At 42.4% G+C, this 24630-nt stretch overlaps 1 long non-coding RNA gene across 1 annotated transcript in view; it reads right to left on the bottom strand.

Moving 5' to 3' along the window:
* LOC142664919 (uncharacterized) overlaps window positions 1-23618 on the bottom strand; it is a 54250-nt gene extending 30632 nt beyond the window's left edge. The window contains exons 1-2 of the long non-coding RNA XR_012851410.1: window positions 23333-23618; window positions 18700-18772 (exon numbers count right to left, since the gene is read on the bottom strand). This is a non-coding gene — a long non-coding RNA (uncharacterized LOC142664919). The remainder of the gene's footprint in view (window positions 1-18699; window positions 18773-23332) is intronic.
* Window positions 23619-24630: the final 1012 nt, after the last annotated feature.

The following is a 24630-nucleotide window of genomic DNA, read 5'->3' on the forward strand; positions in this document are numbered from 1 at the left end:
ATAACACTGATGTTTGGGCCCTATATGACACTGATGTTTGGGCACTATATAACACTGATGTTTGGGCACTATATAACACTGATGTTTGGACACAATATAACACTGATGATTGGGCACTATATAACACTGATGATTGGGTACTATATAACACTGATGTTTGGGCACTATATAACGCTGATGTTTGGGCACTATATAACACTGATGTTTGGGCACTATATAACACTGATGTTTGGGCACTGTGTAACACTGATGTTTGGGCACTATATAACACTGATGATTGGGCACTATATAACACTGATGTTTGCGCACTATAATACACTGATGTTTGGGCACTATATAACACTGATGATTGGGCACTATATAACACTGATGTTTGGGCACTGTGTAAAACTGATGTTTGGGCACTATATAACACTGATGTTTGGGCACTATATAACACTGATGTTTGGGTACTATATCACACTGATGTTTGGGCACTATATAGCACTGATGTTTGAGCACTATATAGCACTGATGTTTGGGCACTATATAACACTGATGTTTGGGCACTATATAACACTGATGTTTGGGCACTATATAACACTGATGTTTGGGCACTATATAACACTGATGTTTGGGCCCTATATGACACTGATGTTTGGGCACTATATAACACTGATGTTTGGGCACTATATAACACTGATGTTTGGACACAATATAACACTGATGATTGGGCACTATATAACACTGATGATTGGGTACTATATAACACTCATGTTTGGGCACTATATAACGCTGATGTTTGGGCACTATATAACACTGATGTTTGGGCACTGTGTAACACTGATGTTTGGGCACTATATAACACTGATGATTGGGCACTATATAACACTGATGTTTGGGCACTATATAACACTGATGTTTGGGCACTGTGTAACACTGATGTTTGGGCACTATATAACCCTGATGATTGGGCACTATATAACACTGATGTTTGGGCACTGTATGACACTGATGTTTGGGCACTATATAACACTGATGTTTGGGCACTGTATAACACTGATGTTTGGGCTCTGTGTAACACGGATGTTTGGGCACTATATAACACTGATGTTTGGGCACTATATAACACTGATGTTTGGGCACTGTATAACACTGATGTTTGGGCACTGTGTAACACTGATGTTTGGGCACTATATAACACTGATGTTTGGGCACTATATAACCCTGATGATTGGGCACTATATAACACTGATGTTTGGGCACTATATAACACTGATGTTTGGGCACTATATAACCCTGATGATTGGGCACTATATAACACTGATGTTTGGGCACTGTATAACACTGATGTTTGGGCACTGTGTAACACTGATTTTTGGGCACTATAAAACACTGATGTTTGAGCACTATATAACCCTGATGATTGGGCACTATATAACACTGATGTTTGGGCACTGTATAACACTGATGTTTGGGCACTGTGTAACACTGATGTTTGGGCACTATATAACACTGATGTTTGGGCACTATATAACTCTGATGATTGGGCACTATATAACACTCATGTTTGGGTACTATATAACACTGATGTTTGGGCACTATATAACACTGATGTTTGGGCACTATAATACACTGATGTTTGGGCACTATATAACCCTGATGATTGGGCACTATATAACACTGATGTTTGGGCACTATATAACACTGATGTTTGGGCACTATAATACACTGATGTTTGGGCACTATATAACCCTGATGATTGGGCACTATATAACACTCATGTTTGGGCACTATATGACACTGATGTTTGGGCACTATATAACACTGATGTTTGGGCACTATATAACACTGATGTTTGGGCACTATATAACACTGATGTTTGGGCACTATATAACACTGATGTTTGGGCACTGTGTAACACTGATGTTTTCGCTCTGTTTGGCACTGTTATATTTGCTTTGCAGTTAATTAACTATATGGGCCTTGTATAGAACTATTATTTGGCCCTGTATAGTGATATTATTTATGCCCTATTGCTGCTATTGTGAATATTTAAAAGGATTGGGCTTTTTTCTTTTTTTACTAATATAGTATATGGGCAGCACCTTGTTCTCTACAGACCCTTATGCCTGATACATTTTTATTTCATCTACTGGCATATTTTCTTATTTTCTGGTACGTTGTGATCAATTTGACTTGTTACTGTTTTACTGCTGAAGTCCGATAGCTGTCATCACTCTTACTTAGGTTTTTCTCCCAGTCGATGTATATTGTGGGATTATATTACTCAAAGCCTTGTCTTACCATCTCTATAAACTCAATAATATGAATTATGAATTGAGGTCGCTGAGGTTATTATTGTATTTTATTTTTTATTGTGTCACCAAAGGACCGTTACTTTTTGTCAAAGCAAAATGGGTTTTGTATCTTCCAAATCTTCTCTGTCTGTTTTTATTTATTGTGTCTTTATAATGGTAGTTTTCATATATAAGATAATGAACCCCCAAGTATAAAATTTTAGAAGTCACCAAAGAGTTATGTTACCATATTAAAGCTTAAGGTCACTTCTTATCTTCCTTATAATTTATTGTAGAGGATATATTATTCCTTACAATACAAAACTCAGATGCTGCAGAACGTCTTTTTGAAGTGGTAGCAGTAGGTTCATGTTGATCACCAGTGTGCCCAGGTAGAGTATGTCTTATACACAACCAGACAGAGTGTGCCCTTTACACAACCAGGCAGAGTGTGCCCTACACACAACCAGAGAGAGTGTGCCCCATACACAACAAGAAAGTGTGCCCCATACACAACCAGACAGACTGTGCCCCATACACAACTAGACAGTGTGCCCTATACACAAGCAGACTAATGTGCCCTATACACAACCAGACAGAGTATTCCTCATACATATCCAGGCAGTCTGTGCCCCATACACAACCTGACACAGTGTGCCCTATACACAACCAGACAGTTTGCCCCATACACAACCAGATAGATTGGGCCCCATACACAAGCAGACAGAGTGTGCCCCATACACAACTAGAAAGACTGTGCCCCATATACAACCAGAGCGTGCCTCATACACAGCCAGACAGAGTGTGTCCTATACACAACCATACAGTGTGCCCCATACACAACCATAGTGTGCCCTATACTCAACCAGACAGAGTGTGTCCCATACATAACCAGACAGAGTTTGCCCCATACACAACTAGACAGAGTGTGGCCTATACATAACTAGACAAAAAGTGCCCCATACACAACCATACAAAGTGAGCCCCATACACAATTGGATAGTGTGCCACATACACAACCAGAGCGCACCTCTCTATACACTGCCAGCCACAATGTGCTCCATGCACATCTTGCCAAAGTGCATACCCACATACAGCGCCAGTCGCATCTATCTATCTATCGGATGAAGCAAGACAGAGCCCTATACCCAACAAGACAGGGTGTGCCCCCATACACAACCAGACAGTGTGCCCTATACACACACCTAGAAAGAGTGTGTCCCATACACAACCAAACAGAGAGTGTCCCATACACAATTTGACAAAGTGTGTCCCATACACAACCAGAGTGCACCTCTCTATACACTGCCAGCCACAATGTGCTCCATACACAGATAGCCAAAGTACTGGTCAAGGACACAGCGCCAGCCAGATACATCTATCTACCGTATCTATATTACTGTATGTCTATCTACAGGGTGAAGCAAGAACCACCCACCCAGCCCTTGTTGCAAGCGTGTTGTGTTGTAAGAGGGTTTGTGTTGTAAGAGGGTTTGTGTTGTAAGGCGGGATTGTGGCACTTCACATACATGTATTCTGTAATTATGGGCCACGGCGAGATAGCCGCAGTCCTAGCGGCAGGGTGTCTAGTCTGTGGTGAACACACGCTGTGCGAGAGGTCAATCGTTTCTCGCCTAACCACGAAGGTTGGTCGGGTGTACCAATTATAAATGTACTATTATTTATTTAATTTCATAGCAGGTTAAACACTAAGCATGTATCTGTAAATGGTGGTCTTAGCAGCAGTTCTATGTAATTTTAGTGTGTTGCTGCCACTTAGTCATCAAAGTACATTAGTATTTGATATTGTGCTGTTGTGTGTTATATGGACCTGTGGTCACATGACCAGGATGCAAAGTTCATCAAGTTAGTGCTATATATACTGAAGATGCTGGGGTTGGCATGCTCTGATCGTGCTCCCTTGGTGAGAGGGACGTACAGCTCAGGACGCCATTACTAAGGTGGCAGGCCCCTTGAAATTTAACTAGTTTGTGGAATGTGGAGCCACCGGTACACCAAGCTCACATGTTCAGGAGGCAGGGCCAACCGGAGTTTACAAAAATAAGTGCCCTTGGTGGCAAAACTTGATAGGTGTATGACTGTGTGATTGGAGAAGGTGCCTGTCAGTGAATAGGTAGCAAGTGGTGACCCATCTTAGGCTGTCTGTGCGAAGTGCGTCATTGCAGAGACTGTGAGAGCATTTAAAGGGGAAGCCATTACAGCCAACGACTGTACATAGTTGTTTGCAAGAGACTGTAACTAAGATTTGCGCCCATTATGGAACCAGCAAGTATATTGTGCCTAAGTGAATAACCGGCACCCATCTGCCAACCACCATGTGCATTGTATATGAGTCTACAACTTCCTAGTTTGTGCCCTATGTATGAGAGACTGTAAGCTTGTTGAACTGGGTATATCCGCCAAGCTTGCGCTGCCTGAGAACTGAGTATTAGCTTAAGTTGAAGCGTATCCGTCGGCCATGCTTCTATATCATCCCCCCAACCTACACGTTACATGGGGATGACCAAGATTCACGGGGGAGCCAGTGGAGGGGCGTGGGCACTGCCGGCTCTTAGTAGGTGGAAGGGCTGGGGGCAAGCATGCTTCGGCCCATTGTGTGAAGTGCCGCAATCTGTCGGGTCACCCAAATGTTCTGCTTATTATTATAGATATAGAATGATGGGTCCCACATGGATTATTGTGTAATTTGCCTTCATATACTATACAAACAAAGACGTCATTGAGCTTATCCACACCGGATTTGCTTCCCAGAGATATGAATATCTATAGACAAGGAGAGGAGAGAAGCCATTAAAATTATTCATGTATTGATTAAAAGCATTAATTCTGCTGCTCCGAATATTCCACCAGGCAAAGCACCCCTGAACTGCTGAGCAGCGGAGAAACACAATATTCAGAGTCCTACAATATCCTCCACGCCAGGCTGCCTGATTGTTACCCTCCGTCCAGATTTTTCTGCTGTATTTCCATCATCGTTCTGCAGTAGGACATAAAACTTCATCATCTCAACAATGTGGAGACATAAGGTGGACGGATATCATTTTTGACCGTTCATTTAGAATCTTAATAGGCAGGTTCTTGGTGTTTGAGCTTATTATTCCCTGAGCCAGGACTTTCACTGGGTAATTGAGTTAAACAGCCTTTTATATGGAGACTGGGAATCACGCGGACTATTCTCAGAAGCCCTTCTCTGGTATTAAAAACATGAATTATATACAACGATCAATTAAAAAAAACTGCAGATTCAGCTAGATCACTGTCTGTACAGGAAAGTCAATACTTAACTATGGTTCTGAGGAACTTCGATGTATGCGGCATTCTGTAGGGGGGCCCCATTCTCCTCTTTGTAGAATGAGTAATATTTCCTAGCAAATAAAAGTGTATTGTTTATGTGTAGTACAGGCATTCATACAACACACACATGATTCAAAAAAACAATCAATCTCCTTTGACTTTAGATGTAGTAAAGTTGAGTTTGCCATTTGGCCCCACTTGATGCGATATCACTATGCACAAAAGATGAAGCCCAAGGGATATAGGGCTTGTCCATGTTGGGCAACACATTTTTATTGAGCAAGTCCTCCTGCTAATAGCTGATCGTGAGCCAAACTGTTTCACCTCCGTATAAATAACAGTAATCAAGAGTGATCTCAAAATATGATCTTTTTGCCTGCAGGAAAAATAAATCATTAGAGCTGTAATTTACCTTCTGGGGTTTGAAGGTGTGGAGGACAGTGTAGTGATCCCAAGCAAATCTCACCTGCACAAGCAATCTGTACAGACGTAGACACAAACGTATTGAGTTGTAGGGAGCAGTATCAGATTTACTTCTTCACTTCTAAACCCTGAGGAGCAAATGTACTGTCAAGGTCTATAGCAGATTCGGAGACCAGTGGCTGAATCGATCAGACAGTAGAATACTAATAGCAAGAGAAGTGAAGAAACAATCCAAGTTTTGTACTCAGATAAGTGGCAACAGGTTGTAGCGTGAGACAGAGACACGGTTAGGAAACAATCCAAGTTCGGTACACAGATAAGCAGATTATAGCTTGAGGCAGAGATGTGGTGAGAAAATAATCTAAGTTCGGTACACAGATAAGCAGGTTATAGCTTGAGGCAGAGACGTGGTGAGGAAACTGTAATGTCGGGGTAGGGAGACGGACAGGTGAGCCCTAATTTACCCGCCACTCAGTCCCTACCTACTTGCACGGCCTGTGCTAGGCGACGGCGTAAAACTGGATGACGGTCCCTACGCTCAATATGTGCACGACAGACAACATAAGACAAGGGTACACAGAAGCAAAGGGAAGTGGGGCAGTTGCCCACGGCAACACCGTGAGCAACAGAGTAGTGAACGAGCCGAGTCAAACCAGGAGTGTACGCGGTAGCAAAAGCAGAGCAGGAGAATAGTCATACAAGCCAGGGTCAATATGAAGCAGAGGTCAATGGTAATAGCAGAAACAGCAGAGCCAGGAAACAAGAGAATCACAGGCAAAGGACAAGCAGCAAATGAAGATATAAATAGACCAAGGGCGGCAGCTAGAACCGTCTGGCCAGGCTGTGATAGGTTCTCCCACTCCTCAGCCTACCAGGCTGAGTGGTAGCAGATCGAGTCACTCTAGCAGACCTAGGAACAGATGCAGGCTGATTAACCTCGGGCGTCGACACAGAAGCTGTGTCAGGCAAATCCTTTATAGAAACAATCTAAGTTCGGTACACAGATAAGCAGGTTATAGCTTGAGGCAGAGACGTGGTGAGAAACAATCTAAGTTCAGTACACAGATAAGCAGGTTATAGCTTGAGGCAGAGATGTGGTGAGGAATCAATCTAAGTTTGGTACACAAATGAGTAATAGTATTTTGTAGAGTAAGGGTACAATTCAACGGTGGATGGACATTACTTGGCTCAGGCATGACAAAAAGTAGCTTGGTTACCAAAAACATCTGACTACAATTCTATAGGTTAGTGAAACTGAGACCTAAAGATTGTTGACTGCCATCATCTATATGATATATACCATCTTTAGAATCAATATAATTAGAGCTCAAGATTTTTGGCTATTTACCAAGGACTGGGACCCCATTGCATTGGGATGAAGTCCTAGGTCTTGCAGTCATACAACATGGGTCATATACAGATACAGAGCAGCTGGCGCTATAGATGATCCCATAGATGACCCCATGTAGGTCGAACATTTTCTTCTGTTCGGCTGAAGCAGTTGTGATAATAAACAGATAGTCTGCACTGATACCTCTCTCTTAATTGTTGTCGTCTGGATGTGAATATTCGGTGATGTTACTTTGGCGCTTCTCCTGTTCATTAAAGGCGTGTTGTTTTATCTTCCTGCGCCATGCATTTAACAGACCCGATATAACAAACTATAGTGGAATAACATCATTTAGATATATCAGGGAATGAAAAGTGAGAACGGAATCGCTTGATTTGCAAATGTTTCACCAGAGAAATGCACTGAAAACATAATCCGGTAATAGAGGCAGAACACATGGTGCAGATTTTACTGCATTTCAGGTTTCAATGCTGAAAGAAATACATTTCAAATTCTTTCTTTGCTATTAATTTATATAATTAAAGGGCTACTACCAATGAAAACTACACCTTGTCCTGAAAAAAACAAGCCCTCATATGGCCACACCAACAAAAAAAAATTCAAAAAAATTACTGCTCTTGAAATGCAGCGATGCAAAAACAAGTTTTTGGTTTTTTTTAAAAAAAAAAAGGGTTTTTGTTTTGCAAACATAGGAAAACATATAAAACCTTTACATATTTGGTATCCATGTAATCGTGCCGACTCATAGAATAAAGATAACAGGTTATTTATGCTGGAAATCAACGGCGTAAATTTATAACGTATGCTGGAATAGCTGCTTATTTTCAATTCTTTCCTAAAATAAAGTTAATAAAAGTAAACCCATATATTATATGCACCCAAAAATGGTGCAATTGAAAAATACAAGTCGTCTCGCAAAAAACAAGCCCTTATACGGCTATATCGACGGAATAAAAAAAAAAGTTACGACTCTTAGAATGCGACTCTTACAATTTGCCGTATCTTTTCATTTCATTTTTAATTTCCTTCATCGATTATCATAAATTTTCTCGTACATTTATTGTACAGATTGTTCCAGTTATGGAGATACCAAATATGTCTATATTATATGATGTCTACCAATGAATATTAATAAAATGTTTTTATTGTAGAATTAAAAAAAATCTCTCCTGTAATTTTATTTGTTTTTGTTTTTTACATTTTTTGGCTTTTGCCAGTATATTTTTCCATACACAGGCAATTGCTAAGGCCATACATAAGTATCCCTGAGCATCTGGCAATTCCCAAAGACAGCCCAAGGGTCCTCCAATGCGCCCCAATGCAAGGTTTGGGCAGAGATGGTGATGGAAACCTCTGGTTTCCGTCTGTGCCCGTTTGTGTCTGTTCAGGGTCCCGTTCTGACGGAAAGCTCCGATGGAACGCCAGAACGGGACCCCAACGCAGATATGAACGAGGCCATAGGCCCCCAGCACACGGCTGTAGCTGTAATCCCGGTGAGTGGCTACGGTGGGCCGCGGACGGCCGCGACAGTCACCTGCATTTGCGGGCCGTGCTCCCATTATATAGTATGGGAGCACGGTCTGTAAAATCAAATTACGGTCCGTAATTGCGGATTAAGATTACGGCCGTGTGCATGGGGCCTTAGGCTAGGAACACACTCAGCGTGTTCGCAGCGGATACGCTGAGTCAAGCTGCACAGACTATTCACCCTGAACACCGCAGGGAATGCCGTCCGAAAATCCGCAATGTGGTGTGCATGAGGCCTTAACCAGTGAGGCCGAGATCATGAGCTGTATCACGCTTCTAACATTCGTGATATCAGCCGTGAATGCTGTGACGTCACCAGCACTCAACGGCTGAGCGGCATGAACAAGTGGTGTCACCCCTATACTCACTCGGTCTCGCTATACTAAGAAGCTTTGTTTTTGGATATGGTAGGATTAGTTTCTGTTGTATTATGCTAATCTCTCCCTCATATTCCTTTCCCTATTATCTGGTCGGTATTGTCCCGACGTACGTTTCGCTGATCTAAGTCAGCTTCTTCCGGGGACTTACTTTTTAGACATGGCTTCTTCATGTCAGCCAACTCCTTATTAAATAAATCATAACAACGCTTAACCCACTTATTTCTTACGTAATATTAAAGGAATACAAATACAATTATTAAATTGCCCATCAGGGCATTAGGAGTTAATAGAGGAGGGTCCCTTCATTTATTAGTCAGAGCAGAGAGCAGCTACAAAGAGCATCTCTCACTCTAGAATACACAGACAGCCCATTGATTTTAATGGACACTGTGTAATGCTGCATTTCACCTGTGGTGGCACTGCAGAGAAACTGAACACTTGCTGCCAAGTTCACTAACAGATCACAGGTGATTGCTGGGGTCCACAGCAGCGGGACACTGTTTGATCAGATTATCATTGGGAAATCCTTCCAACAAAAAGGGATTGTCCAAGGAGGATGGAATGCTGCCCTCTGCAGTCAGGAATTGGAATTGGTTAGAGAACCTATCTGCTCTCCTGACAGGCATATTTTAGTAAATACTTGTATTACCTGTGAAATAATAATGCTGGAGCATCTTTTTCTGTATTGTTCCTTTCCTCTGTTGTTCTTCCTGGAAATGTATGAATAAATCGACAAATGTGTGTTACCTTAACATTAGGGTTTGACCCTAACGCTCTGACACACCCTACTGGCAATGGGAATGGTAACACCCAGGTGTCGATTTATTCATAAATTTCCAGGAGGACTAACAGAGGAACGGTCCAATGCAGTACAGATCTGTAACTTATATGTAGGATAGAGTAAACCATGTGCATTGTGGTCTATTGGTCCCACTACTTGGGATCACCCCACACTTGATACTGGGGTGTGTTAGTGCAATGCTTTCTTTTTGGGCTGTGAGATTATGTAATGTCACTATTTTACGTTTTTTGCTTCCTGTCGTGTATCAGATGTCCCTGCGTAACCTTAAATACTGGGTACCCTCAACTCCTCACATTTCACAAATGCATTGGCGATAAACTGTATTGCGCGATATTGCAGCGGAAGGGTTAATATACCTTCACACGGACTAAATGCCTATTAATATATCTTGTCTAGTGGCGTTTTTGTCACTGTAATTGCACAGAATTACCGTCTCTGGCGGAGCTAAATGCATCAATTTATACCAATGCATTATGATACTCTGCCATCTTGTGGTGATCCCTCCACATTACATGTAGAATAAAAATCGAACCCTGCAAATCTCATATGATTGCTTGCAGTCGAGGGTCTTAACATATTATAACAACATATTTACTGCATGGCTGCACCGGCGGTAATGTAGAATCTAATATTGCAAGAAATTAGTAACGGTATAATAAGGGATAATTGTGTGTGACTTTTTCTCTACTAGTGCTGTAGGATTCAAATCAGTGTCTAAAAATACATTGCAAATTCTCTGTGAAAAAAAACATTTACAAACAAAAGAAAAGTAAAAAAAAAAAAAATATGCTGTTACTTTTCCAATTCACCACTAGGGGCAGTGTTCCATTACAGTTATTTGTGATATAACAGGCCCATGACAACCAATCAGACAATTGATTTCATAAATTATTTTACAATAACCATTAATGGCCTATTGCAAGGATCCGCCATCGATGTCCAATCAGTGGAGGTTTGACCACTGGGACCCCCGCCAATGCCTAGAACATAGGAACTTCTCTCTGACGCAGTACTGCTACTGAACGGGCGATATGTCTGGTATTGCAACATATCCCCAACCAAGTGAATGGGGCGGTGTTACAATTCCGACATAGAACTAGGTCGGCAGTGGCGCCTGGTAGAAGACATGCTGAACTTCTAAAAATCAGTGGGTATCCTAGAAGTCGGACCCCACCATTTAGACATTAATGGCGTATCCTAGCGATATTTCATTAATGTCGTTTGTCGTAATGTCTCTTTAAAATGTGTTTATTAAACATTACGATAAGAGTAGAGCAATTACCGTTTCATTATAGGTTTCTCTGAGGGATCACCGCAACATAACACTCAGATCTAGTGGGACCCCGAAGCTTTCCCAGAAATTTGTATAGAGTCTATGTGGATGCAGATGGAGCGTGTTTCATTGTAGCATATATCATTACGGAGTAATCTGCCCCATCTGTCAGTTCCTACACCAGACACAATTCTTTTTTGTCATTGTAATGTTGTAAAATATAATAGAACAGCAGATATTACTTTCCATGCTTTCCTCTTCGACGTGGGAATGGATGTTTTTTATGAGTAATTAGGTGATATAGATAGTTGTCCATAGCCTGTTTATCGCAAGAAAGTCAGGCCCCTATCTCAAAGTAATATAAATGCATTTTATACTGTAAACAAAAGGAATATAGCTCGGAAAAGCAGGTATACTAGTTACATCAGCAGCACTCAATGCCAGGCAGCAGCTGCAAAGCAGAAACAATCTCGTGTAAAAATAGAGATAAAAACATGTAACACCTATGTATTCTAACAATGTAAATCATTTCTGAGGAATTTTAATCTGGGGTGTAGATTTGGGTAAAATGCTTTAAGGCTAAGAACCAAGGGGCAGCCGTTTTAAAGTGATTTAAACTCTAAAAGGTTAGAAAAGTTAGGCTTGTTGTTACAACCTTACCTGTCTGTGCTCCTGTGCCCCTTTTTCTCACATGGTTACTTTCTTCTGCACTTGTCCAAGGGTTGTGTCTAGTATTTTAGTTCAGCTCCATTGAGGTGAAAGTGGCTGAGCTTCAATACCGCACACAGCCTGTGGACAGTTGTGGCACTGTTTTTAGAAGAAAGCAGCAATCGATATTTGAATCCTGGACAACCTCTTTAAGTCCTGGCAGAGCACCCTTCGTGAAGAGTTACTTAAAGGGGTTTGCCCATCAGGAACATTTATGACATATCCACAGGATATGTCATAAATGTCAGATAGATCCAGATCCCACCTCTGGGACTTGCACCTATCTCTAGAATGGGATCCCCTAAACCCTGTTCAACCTTTTTCTGCTCCCGCTACCTCCCAGCCAGTTCCTGACTATGTGGTCGGGAGTTACGAAAACAGCGTAGCTCAGCGAGCTACGCTGTTTCCATAACTCCCATAGTAGTGAATAGCAGTTACGGAAGCAGCGTAGCATGCCAGCTACACCATTTCCGTAATGACCATTTAGCTCTATGGGACTTATGGAAACAGCGTAGCTCAGCGAGCTACACTGTTTTCTTTTTCATGGTCGGACATCACATGATTTAGCTGCAACATAGAGCGGTATAACAGGGTTTAGGGGGCCCCGTTCCAGAGATCGGCGCAGGTCCCAGAGGTGGGATCTGGATCTATCTGACATTTATGACATATCCTGTGGATATGTCATAAATGTCCCTGATGGGAAAACCCCTTTAAGGCAATAGCTGCCTACTATTAGGAATAATTTTTCAGTGAATTTTTTTTAAAATCTGTGTAAAGCCCGCCCATGAGTACAGGAAACGCCCCCATAATGACTTCATTAACAGAGCCGTCAGTGCCACCCATAAACATTCCCAGCAGCTTCCAGGAGTGAATGCAGAGTCACCTTCCATAAATAGTGCCAGTTGAGTGCCCCAATCACCAATAGTTTTTGTAGGGTGCCCCTAATAAACAATAATGCCAACAGAATGTCCCCCTCCGCAAATACTGTCAGTAGAGTGCCCAAAGGAAACCTGGTCTTATTCAAAGTCCTAAGCGGACTAATTAAAGGGGTTTTATCATAATCAATATTTATCCCCTATCTGCAGGATAGGTGATAAATATTTGATTGGTGGGTATTCGACCGCTAGGATTCCCACTGATCCCGAGATTGGGCTTACGTTGCTGTCCCTATGTGCTCCATATGAATGCGGTACTGCGCATGTTCGGACACGGCTCCTTTAATTTCTTTGGAGCTGCCGAAATGAATGGAGCGCCACCTATAATAGTTGTCAGGACTTACTGGTAGATATAATTTTACAATAGTTGGAGAGCCACAGGTATGTGGAGCAGTCTGGCACTATTATTTAGTGGGGGCACTGTGATCGCACTGTGTATGAAGTGGGCACACTGCTGGCACTATCTATATGGCACTATATATATATATAGGACACTTTGCTGGTACTATTGATGGAGGTATCACTTTGCTGGCACTGTTTATGTCAGACAATCTGTCTGGACTATTGTTTATTGGGTTCACTCTGCTGGCACTGTTTATAGAGGGGGCACTTTGCCAGCACTATTGCTTAATGGGGGCACTCTGCTAGAAATGTTTATGGAGGCAGCACTTTTCTGGCACTGTTTATGAGGGATGTTCTGTTGTCAATATTGTTTATTAGGGGCGCTCTGCTGCCGATCCTTTGTGAGGGGGACTCTACTGGCAATCTTTATGGAGGGGAACTCTGCTGGCACTGTTTATGTGGGACACTCTGTTAGCATTATTGTTTATTAGGGGCACTCTGCTGTCACTATTGTTGATTGTGGCACTCCTTAGTGAGGAGGACACTACTGGCACTGGGCTCTGATGGTGCTGTTTATGGAGGCATTTTGGCTATCGTTTTGGAGGTGTTTCCTTTACTCATGGGCGGGGCTTACACAGATTTGAAAAAAATCAATACGACTCCTCGTCATGTGACCGACACCCGTTGTACTCTATGTACTACTGCTCCTGCTTGTATATAGAGTACAGTGGGGCCGGTCACATGACGAGGAGTCGTATCTTCATTAAACAAGACTATCCAACTAGGCTTCCGGTCCCCCGGCAGCGCTATAAAAATCTATGAAAATCTCAAAATCAGCACGACGGGGGACCGGAATGTATATTAGCGAGTGTTCCCACATACTGCAGGGAGTAATAATTTTAGGTCCCCACATAACCCCTTTAACTGACCTTCACCCAGAGGGCATTGCCAGGACTTAATTTCCTATAGATCTAGTTTTCCCCAATGCCAGGAGCATTACGCGCGCAGCTCCACATGAAAATTTTCTGCCGTATCTAACAATAAACAATATAACAATATAATGACACATTCCGCTGGAACAACTTCCAGCCATTTGCGCACTTTCGCTTGTTCTCCATTCGTACGGGTAGTGTCAGCCTCCGATTCTTCAAGTCTGTAATTTTCTGTCTTGTGTCTTTTTTATATGATAATCAGCACTGCGGGCTGTAATTTATGCCGCGCTCCATTTTCGTCTACGCCTTTTGGCATCTGTAAAGCCTCCCATCCATTTTACACGGCATTAATGTATTATGGCAAAACTCTCCTCTCAATACGGGAAATATAAAATAGCTCATAATTGCCTGATTTATTTGAATCCTTCATTGCTTACCTCCAGCTCCTACCACAAATATCTGACTAATTGGGGTGATATAAAATTGCGCACGCTATCAGCCGGCCTCAGACAGGAACGATTCAAGTAATTCACCCGGGATAATAATTCTACAATACGTTCCTGTCAAAAAATCTTCACACCGAACAGCAGGAAAACTAAAAATATATGTATTTTTTTTATATGTGCATTTATCTAGTACATGAAATGAATTTGTTCTGGATTTTAAGAAGAGGAAGCGACTCGAAAATTGATAGGAATTGTGCCATGATTTAGGTTAGAAGAGGTCCCGGTGGTGGGCTCAAATTCTACCCACCCTCGGGACCCAGACCCAACCTGACCCGCTTTCAGTCACATATAGGATAATACTGCATGGCCCTTTCCATTGAAGTCTATTGGGCTTCCAAAAATACCATTACTACAATTACCGATCCCCGTTCCTACGTCAACATCCGGCAATGCAGACCACAAGACTTCTTCCAGCTTGGGGCTATTGGTTCTTCCTATCTGGTTGTGATTTTGTCAACCAGATCGGAAAAATCACCCTGGGCAGGAAGGGTGGGTGATGGAGACCCTCTAGGTCCCCAAGGAGGTGGAAGGGCTGCTGCTGTTAATTTGAAGGGCAGCATGGTGGCTTAGTGTTTAGCACTGTTGTCTTGCATCGGCAGGGACCTGGGTTCAATTCCAACCAAGGGCAACCACGTCGTATGTTTTCCTCATGATCTGGTTCCCCAGGTTCTTCCAAAAACATACTGATAGGTTAAAGGGGTATTCCGGTTACAAGAAGTTACCTCCTATCCGTAGGGTTCGGCTTCTTCTGGCACAGCCATAGAGAATGAATGGAGCGGCAGTGCACATGAGCGACCTGCCGCTCGGTTCAAACTTGGGGTTCGGGCAACTTTGGGCTCCCCGTTCTCATAAACAGTGGCTGTCGGACACCCACCGATCAGAAAGTTACCCCTTATCCTATGGATAAGGGGTAACTTGTTGTAACCGGATTACCCCTTTAATTATTTTTCGATGAAATTGACCCAAATGTGAGTCTGAAATAGGGAAATTAGATTGTAAGCCCCAATGGCGGCAGTGAAAGATGCCAATCTTTGAACAGTGCTACACAATATGTTAGTACTATGCCATTTATTTTGCAGGTCCCTATAGCGGTTAAAGGACATAAACAGTTTTGTAACCAAGTTATTTTATTGCTTCCATGCATTTAAAATTAAAAAATTATCCTACCTTGTAAGCAAACTTTATTAAAAATGCTCTACTGTTTTGTGTATACAGCTCCTATGCGGACCTATGTGTTTCCATGGTAACAGACTACAAACAAACCCTGTGTCATTTCATCTAGCAGTCATGTGTTACTCCTCTTCCTCTGCTCCCTACACACAGTAGAAGAGGGAGCCAATGAAAGAGTAACACATGACTGTATGGTAGGATTTGTTTGTAGTCTGTGGCCATGGAAACACATAGACCTGCATAGGAGCTACATACTCTAAATAGTAGGACACTTAGAACAGTAGCAAAAGTGGACATTTCCTTTAAGAACCGCTTTTTTTTTCCAGAATGCAGCATGTCCTATCCCAAGAATTTTAGTGGAACTTGCTTGTGATTTTTATGGGAAGTGCCACAACCATAATAATAGGGGGGGGGGGGGGAACAGTTGTCATTAAAATTGTGTAGCAGGGGGCCTTAATGTGCCATATAGACAAGGTTATTGGTTTAAGTAAATTGGGACAGCACTCACCCAGTGATTGGTTAAATACAGGTTGTAGGTAAGCTCAATTGCATGGTTTAACACTTAGGAGCTCGCATAGCAGGGTATATCCAAGTGGGTGTGGTTTTATTTGGGTGGGTGTGTCTAAATTTGAGGGTGCAATCCCAACTAATACTACTATATAGTGCCTAAATAATACCTTCATGTGTATACCAAATTGTATAGCCATTATAGTATCCACTTAAGTAGACCTCAAGGGGTTGAAGAGATTGTACAGAATTAGAAGAACATGTCCGTTTTCTTCTTGAAACAGCGCCACACCTGTCCACAGGTTGTGTCTGGTATTGCAGTTCAGCTCTATTAAAGTGAGAGGCTGAGCTGCAATACCACACAAAACTTGTAGACAGGTGTGGCGCTGATTTTGGAAGAAAGCCAACACAGTGACTCCACCAGTAGAATAGTGAGTACAGCTCTGGAGTATAATACAGGATGTAACTAAGGATCAGTACAGGATAAGTAATGTATGTGCACAGTGACTCCACCAGCAGAATAGTGAGTGCAGCTCTGGAGTATAATACAGGTGTAACTCAGGATCAGTACAGGATAAGTAATGTAATGTATGTACACAGTGACTCCACCAGTAGAATAGTGAGTGCAGCTTTGGAGTATAATACAGGATGTCACTCAGGATCAGTACAGGATAAGTAATGTATGTACACAGTGACTCTACCAGCAGAATAGTGAGTGCAGCTCTGGAGTATAATACAGGATGTAACTCCGGATCAGTACAGGATAAGTAATGTATGTATACAGTGACTCCACCAGTAGAATAGTGAGTGCAGCTTTGGAGTATAATACAGGATGTCACTCAGGATCAGTACAGGATAAGTAATGTATGTACACAGTGACTCCACCAGCAGAATAGTGATTGCAGCTCTGGAGTACAATACAGGATGCAACTCAGGATCAGTACAGGATAAGTAATGTAACATATGTATACAGTGACTCCACCAGTAGAATAGTGAGTGCAGCTTTGGAGTATAATACAGGATGTCACTCAGGATCAGTACAGGATAAGTAATGTATGTACACAGTGACTCCACCAGCAGAATAGTGAGTGCAGCTCTGGAGTATAATACAGGATATAACTCAGTATCAGTACAGGATAAGTAATGTAATGTATGTACACAGTGACTCCACCAGCAGAATAGTGAGTGCAGCTCTGGAGTATAATACAGGATGTAACTCAGGATCAGTACGGGATATGTAATGTATGTACACAGTGACTCCACCAGCAGAATAGTGAGTGCAGCTCTGGAGTATAATACAGGATGTAACTTAGGATCAGTACAGGATAAGTAATGTAATGTATGTACACAGAGACTCCACCAGCAGAATAGTGAGTGCAGCTCTGGAGTATAATACAGTCTGTAATTAATGATCAGTACAAAATAAGTAATACAATATATTTATAGAGTTGCTCAACTTATTCTGTAGATTATTTCTACATATGGTGTTCAAAAGTGGACTCAATGGGCATTTATGACCTGAGTTCTGCACTGACCATTTCCTAGTAACATGGAGTCAGGTAATTACAGTTATTAAATAATTTAAATACATTATTATCGAAGCATTAATTAAAGATTCACAGGTCATCATTTCTTCCGATGATAAATTGAAAGTTAAAATTTTAATGTCTAAGGACATCAGCAGCGAGCCAAATTTGTAAAAGTCTGAATAGCATAAACTATTCATTAGGGCACCACCACCAGGGCATTTCAGGGGCACCTTCATGGCATCAGTTGAACATCATTAAGGATCAATAATAATTTTGAGATTTATGAGAACATTTTCTGAGATCCATTAATGGAAATTTCCTCAAAGCATTTTCAGAGCTTCCTCGTTGGCTGGCATGTTGGGTCATTAAGAGGTCCGCATCAGACCAGCCATCCTCAAGGGACTATCTGAATCATTCAGCCATTCCTGTCTTTCAGGAATTGACCTCTCCAAAGATAGAGATGATGGATGGACAGAACATTGCTTTATGTTTGGACAAATCTGATGTGAAGGCTGGGGGTCTCCGTTCAATACCATTACTTCATTGGGTGCTTATACTTATGCAACAATTAGGGTATGTTTACACAGGGCAGATACGCTGCATAAAAATTCACATCTGCCCTGGAGGCAACAGGGTATTCCAAACGAAAAACCACACCAAATTGTGGTGCCGTTTTTCAGCTGGAATGTCTACTGCGGAAAAAAAAACGCCCATACTTACCCTCTGACGTCCTGCAGCCTGGCCTCCGGGGATGATGTGATTGGCTGCAGCGGTCACATGGGATGAAGCCGGCCTGGACGAAGAAGCACAGAATTCTGGGTAAGTATAAGTCTTTAACTTTTACGTTTTTTATTTTTTATATATTGTATTTTTATTTAACTTTTTTTATTAGTCGATCATTGGATTGCATGCACGATATACTAATACTAATGTATTAAGGCAAAGCTTAATAACAATACAAAGATGGCAGAACTGGGGGCCTTCATTAGGCTGCATATCAACCATTGGCACTGCGCGATCACATCCGGGGGGGACGTTGGGACATCAAAGAGCGCGGCCCCACTGTTTCTAACGGCTCAGATACCGTGGTTGCTACTGACCGCGGCATCTAAGGGGTTAAACGAACGGTATCCCGCTCGTTGCACTGAAGTGTTGGCTGTACCATACAGCCAACACAATCATCTTATGGAGCAGGCTTAACCTGTTAGCCCGCTGTATATACATGTCAGATGTCGGGATGGGTCTAAGGGGTATATGAACATAATAAAGGGGGTACCCTGCTCAAGATATCGCTCTATGAGCGAGAACATAGAGCCAATCTGTAAGGGCAGCTCCCGCTCTGGTAGACTCAAGCTGTTTGCTAGGGGTGCTGGGAGTAAGACCCGTTGTGATCAAAAGATCCCCGCAGCAATTCCAATATGAAAGGTGTTTTCTCTGATAGGACAACCTAGTTTAAGACATTTTAAGGAGTTTTGTAATGTACCATGTCTTCAAATATGAGATATCCAATGACAAGTCTCAATACTACTGGGACACCATGTTTAGGACATGTCAGTCTAGATCATATGCTCACCCACTGGATCACCAAGAAGAGCCCGCTTATCTATTTGGTCATTAGTGGAAGGATTGGTCCACCCAAAATGTATAATTGACCATATACTAGTAAGTTAGTAGAAGAAAGTGTGTATATAGCTTTTTCTACTCTACTCTGCTGGCACTGTTAATGACGCAACTAATAGCGCTGTCGCAGGAGGTACGGAGAGATCGATAGATAGATAGATAGATAGATAGATAGATAGATAGATAGATAGATAGATAGATAGATAGATAGATAGATAGATAGATAGATAGATAGATAGATAGATAGATAGATAGATAGATAGATAGATAGATAGATAGATAGATAGATAGATACTCAAAATTCCAATTGCTGACAGTAAAATAGACAACAAAATACCAAGCACACTGCGCCAAATAATGTCCACCCTTGTAGGCCCATGTGTATGAGAAGTTTGCGAATCCTTAAGGACGCATATTATACAAGTGTTTCTAGTCATTGCAGTGGATACACGGATAGGTGTCCTGAAGGCTTTTACAATAAGAAAGGGCAAGTATTCCAAGTATTAAAGTTGTCAAAGGGATCAAATAGGATACAGAGCTTTCACAGCCCGGGGTGAATGACGTTCCTGTCTGCTATCAATCTCTATGATTTTGTGTTGGTTGCAGAGAAAACAGATCGTAGGCAATTTTAATGATGTTGCCTGCAGTTATTTTGGTCTCATTTGTGTTTATCTGCAGAGGTGTGAAAGCAGGAAATTTCAAAACTAACAAATTAAATTTAGCTCTCAAAAAACAAAAAAGTGTACGTGAAAATGCTGGCATTGCACCCAACGGTCTGCCCTTGTAATACGTACGGCACCCATTCCCGGTCCATGTTATTCAGATTGGAAAAAACACTTCCGACACAAGGAGGTTTACATTTTACAAGATGCAGCAATTATCTTTTATGTTGTAGGTTTTGTTCGTCTTTATATTTTTATGTGTTTCTGGATTATTGGATTTTCTTCTGATTTCTGTCTGTAGCTACCAATTTCTACATTACAGGAGTTGTCCTCTTTGGACAGTCCCTTTTTGTTAAAACGGTCGCCTGATCATAAGCTGATCAGAGTATTTCTCGCTGCTATAAACTGTGGGGAAACCAAGTGTTTAATTTTCCTGCAGCACCACTACAGGACAGAGGAAGTATTACACAAAGCCCATTGAGATCAATGAGCTGTCAATGAAATTTATGGACATGCCGGGTCTTCCGGAGTGAGAGACGCTCTTTGTAGCTGCTCTCCGCTCTGGCTAATTAATAAGAGTTCTGAACAGGGGAGCCAGCTCTATTAGCCAGACCGAAGAGATGCTAAGTAAGAGAAGCTCCTGTTCTGGGGAAACCATGCATTTCATGGTCGACCATTCATTTTATAGATGGCATATAATGCCCCATTTCTCAAAGGCCCCTCTACCACGTAAGAAGACATCAGTATTTTAACTGGCACATGGTAGGTGGCGGGCCTTGTTAGAGATTCTACATTGGCGCCCAGGTGCTGTAAGTTTCGCTTCTGGCCCTTAGATAGGGTAGCATAGAAGATCTAACAGATCCGCTTAAGCAAAAGACGACCAATCTCTGCTATGTCATCATCCCGTTTTCTGCATGGAGAATATTTTTCGGAATATTAATTTAAAAAACGATATAACCAGATATAACGCTTGTCCAGACAAGATCCTTCAGAGACAATTGCCATCCCCAGGAAAGCCAGGACCCACCGCCCATCTGAGTTGGCCTTCTGGTAGAGCTCTGGAAAAACCTTCTACCTCACCCGAAGACATTATCAAAGTTGTTGGGGATAGTCTTCACTCTATCAATGGTTTGGTAGATAAAGATTTATAAGACACTAATTGACGCTTGGAGCTTATCTTTCGCAATGAATCACATCGATGGCGCTACAAGTGCCCCTACCAAACATGCTGGTAGCGCTGGTGTTTTGACATTTGGCATGTTATGAGGAGGAACATCAGGACAAGTAAAGCCCCTTCTTACTCCTAGTATTACTCTTGTGACAAGACCACCTGGAGGTAGAGGATGGAGTATGGGAAGAATTACTCTAACCACCAGCAGTAGTGAAGGTTAAGAAAGCAGAGCAGGTACCTTTCTGAAGGCTACCAGGGCACACTGCATCATAAAATTGGGCATTCCCAGCTTTACTTTTTGACAGCTCACATTTAGTAGGGGCAAGTCAAAGGGGCTGAGTATGTTGTCAGAGGTTACCACCAGCATATGTCAGTCTACACAAGTCACTAAAGGATTCTTCTCCACCGGTAGGGTGACTAGTGACTCACAACATATGTTAATGAAGGAGCAGTCTAAAAGTCAGACCATGTTCTCAGTGGCGTTGCTATCACCAAGAATGGTGCCTATGTCTCAGGTCTTTAGTCTCGTGCCCGGGATTATAGTGAACTGTGTTTGCGCCCTTAGGAAAACGACAGTGTGTGCAAGTGAAGTGTGAGCCAGTGCCGTAAAAACCATCGTAGCAGCCATAGTGGCTGCTATGAGGCCTGCGGCATGAGGGGGCTCGTGCCGCCAGCCGGCACGCCCCCCTATTGCCTGGTGGCGTCGCTACCGCTGTAGCAGCCCCAGTGGACGCAGATACCATTGAATCCTATGGCAGAGCAGGGAGGTATCTCCCTGCTCTGCCATTTACTAGACTACAGGCCAAGTTCGGCCTACAGCCTATCAGGCGCAAGAACAGGATCCCTGTGCAGGCCGGCGTGATGACATCACTGGATCACGCCGGCTTACGCAAGTATCCTGTCGGCATTGAGGATGTTGTGGAGCAGCCTAGGCGAGTACATTTTTTTTATTCCACTGCTGTGAGCTCTCTCCCACCTCCTCAGTACCAGGTGCAGACTGGCACAATTATGTAATTGTGCCAGCCTGTCTCGTGCCGCAAAACTACAAGCCTTGTGGAGAAGAAGGCGGTTTGTGGCACATACTGGCTTCAGAGAAGGAGGAGACCTGTAACACACACAGGCTACAGTCCGGAGGAGGACTATGGCCTGCAAAACTGGATTCTACAAGGGAACAAGGTTGGTAAAATGTGGGTCACTATATCCCATTTGGGGGCACTATCTGTTAGGCATTATATAAATTTTGGGTGGCACAATCTGTAGGGCATAATATCTCTTTTTATTATCTGTGGGGAAATGTAACCCTTTTGGGGCATTGTACACCTTTTTGGGGCACGATGAAAATAAGCACGGGGATCTATACCCTTGATCTTTTATTATCCTTGCAATGCCCCTGCATCTTCCTTAGAAATTGTGGGCGTTAGAGCACATTAACCACTAAAGGTGGTTATACACCTTAAATAGCTGTCAGCCGACAGGTATTCCTCCTGAGCCCCAAGTACATAGGCTCGGCGGGAAGGGAATAAGCCGCTGCCAAACACCTTTGGTGAGACGAAGGATTAGACATATTGAAATTTAACATGCCCGATTCTTCTTTTCCCCGATGTCTGCCATTGAAAGAAGAGTTAGGATACCCCTATACAGGTTAGGAGGTAGGCCGGTCCCGCCAAAATCAACAGGTTCTGCCAAAGTTCATTTAATGTGTAGGGGCACCCTAGTATGCGGGACAGGTTTTGCCATCTCTCTTTAATGGATTTGCAAAAACTATTGGAGACCATTATGGGCTAGTACAGCTACAGAATGAGGGATTATAATTTTATAAATGTTTCAAGAAATAAAAAAATTACAATATTTTTACATAAAATCAGCGTTATGCCGTATAAAGGCCTCTCGCGCCTGTCACCTGGGTTTTCTCCGTTCCTTTAATCATGTCACTGTCAAAAGTCGCACCTTCTGAAAGACGCCACTGTCATCCCGTCGCTGTAAATGCCCCTCGTACATCACTTTACCGGAGCATATTGAAATCTGTTTCTGATCGCAGACACAGAAGCTTTCTCATCATTATCCGCCTCTGTAGAACAAGATACAGTCGCTAAATTCAGTTTGTCATAATTAGCATCCGAGGGTTAATCCCATCTGCCCTGGTTTGCAGCGATTCGCTTTGTGTCTCTCCACAGGGGCAAAATAGCAGTTTGTCACCTCTGGCCTTGTTATCCTTGAAGCCTGAGCTCGCCTAATGACTCCCGGGACTGCACCGACATCAAGGCCTTTAATTAAAGCAAAGGAAATCTCATGAAGCATGGGGACAGGATTAAAAAAGAATCACTACCAGTTGTCACCGCGGATTCTATAATTATAAAGTTGTAATAAATAGGTTGAACTCTCCGCAGAGAGTTTCTTCCGGAGGGTACGGAGCAGAGTTGTCATAGTTTTATCCTGTGATCTTACTCTGGATTCAGTTTCGGCCCCTGGGGAATGATGGATGGTAGAAATTAATTGGTGGAATCATGTAAATTGATCGCAGCCGCTTATGTGTAGACACAATGTACACGTCTCCGTACATGTGTATAATTACAGTGAATCACCATGGTGTCTTACTGGGCTGAGAGGAACACTAATATGTCTATGGCCGGTCCAGTGGCACATAAAATGTTTCATGTAATGTCATCATCGCGTTAGAACTAGAATGAAAAAAGATTCACTTTATGGAGTCCTTATGCTAAGAAAGGAAAAATAATATAAAGAATCAACTAGACAACGGCAATAATTATAATAGATAGTAATAGGTATGATGTCAACGAAGAGCCCTTACGTCATTCTAGGGCCGGTTCAAGGTCTGTGGAGGCCCCTGGGCAAGAAACGGTCAATGGGGCTCATTCCAATTTTTGAAAGAAATGGAAAGTAGAATAGGGATATAGGTAAAATCTAAAAATATTATATTAAAATATTACAAAAAGTAGAACATCAATAGTCAAAACTACCGTAAAAAAAGAACAGAAATTACAGAGCCATACAGTGACCAAACCCGCAGAAGGCTTCGTTCACATTTGCGCTAGGGCTACGTTCCGTCTGAACTTTCCGCCGGAACGGAGCCCTGACAGAAACAAACAGAAGCCTATTGATTTCAATGGTGACGGATCCAGTGACAATGGTTTACGTTTGTCTCAGTTGTGCAAGGGTTCTGTCATTTTGACGGAATCA

This window comes from Rhinoderma darwinii, chromosome 12, assembly GCF_050947455.1.
Source record: "Rhinoderma darwinii isolate aRhiDar2 chromosome 12, aRhiDar2.hap1, whole genome shotgun sequence".
Lineage (NCBI taxonomy): Eukaryota > Metazoa > Chordata > Amphibia > Anura > Rhinodermatidae > Rhinoderma > Rhinoderma darwinii.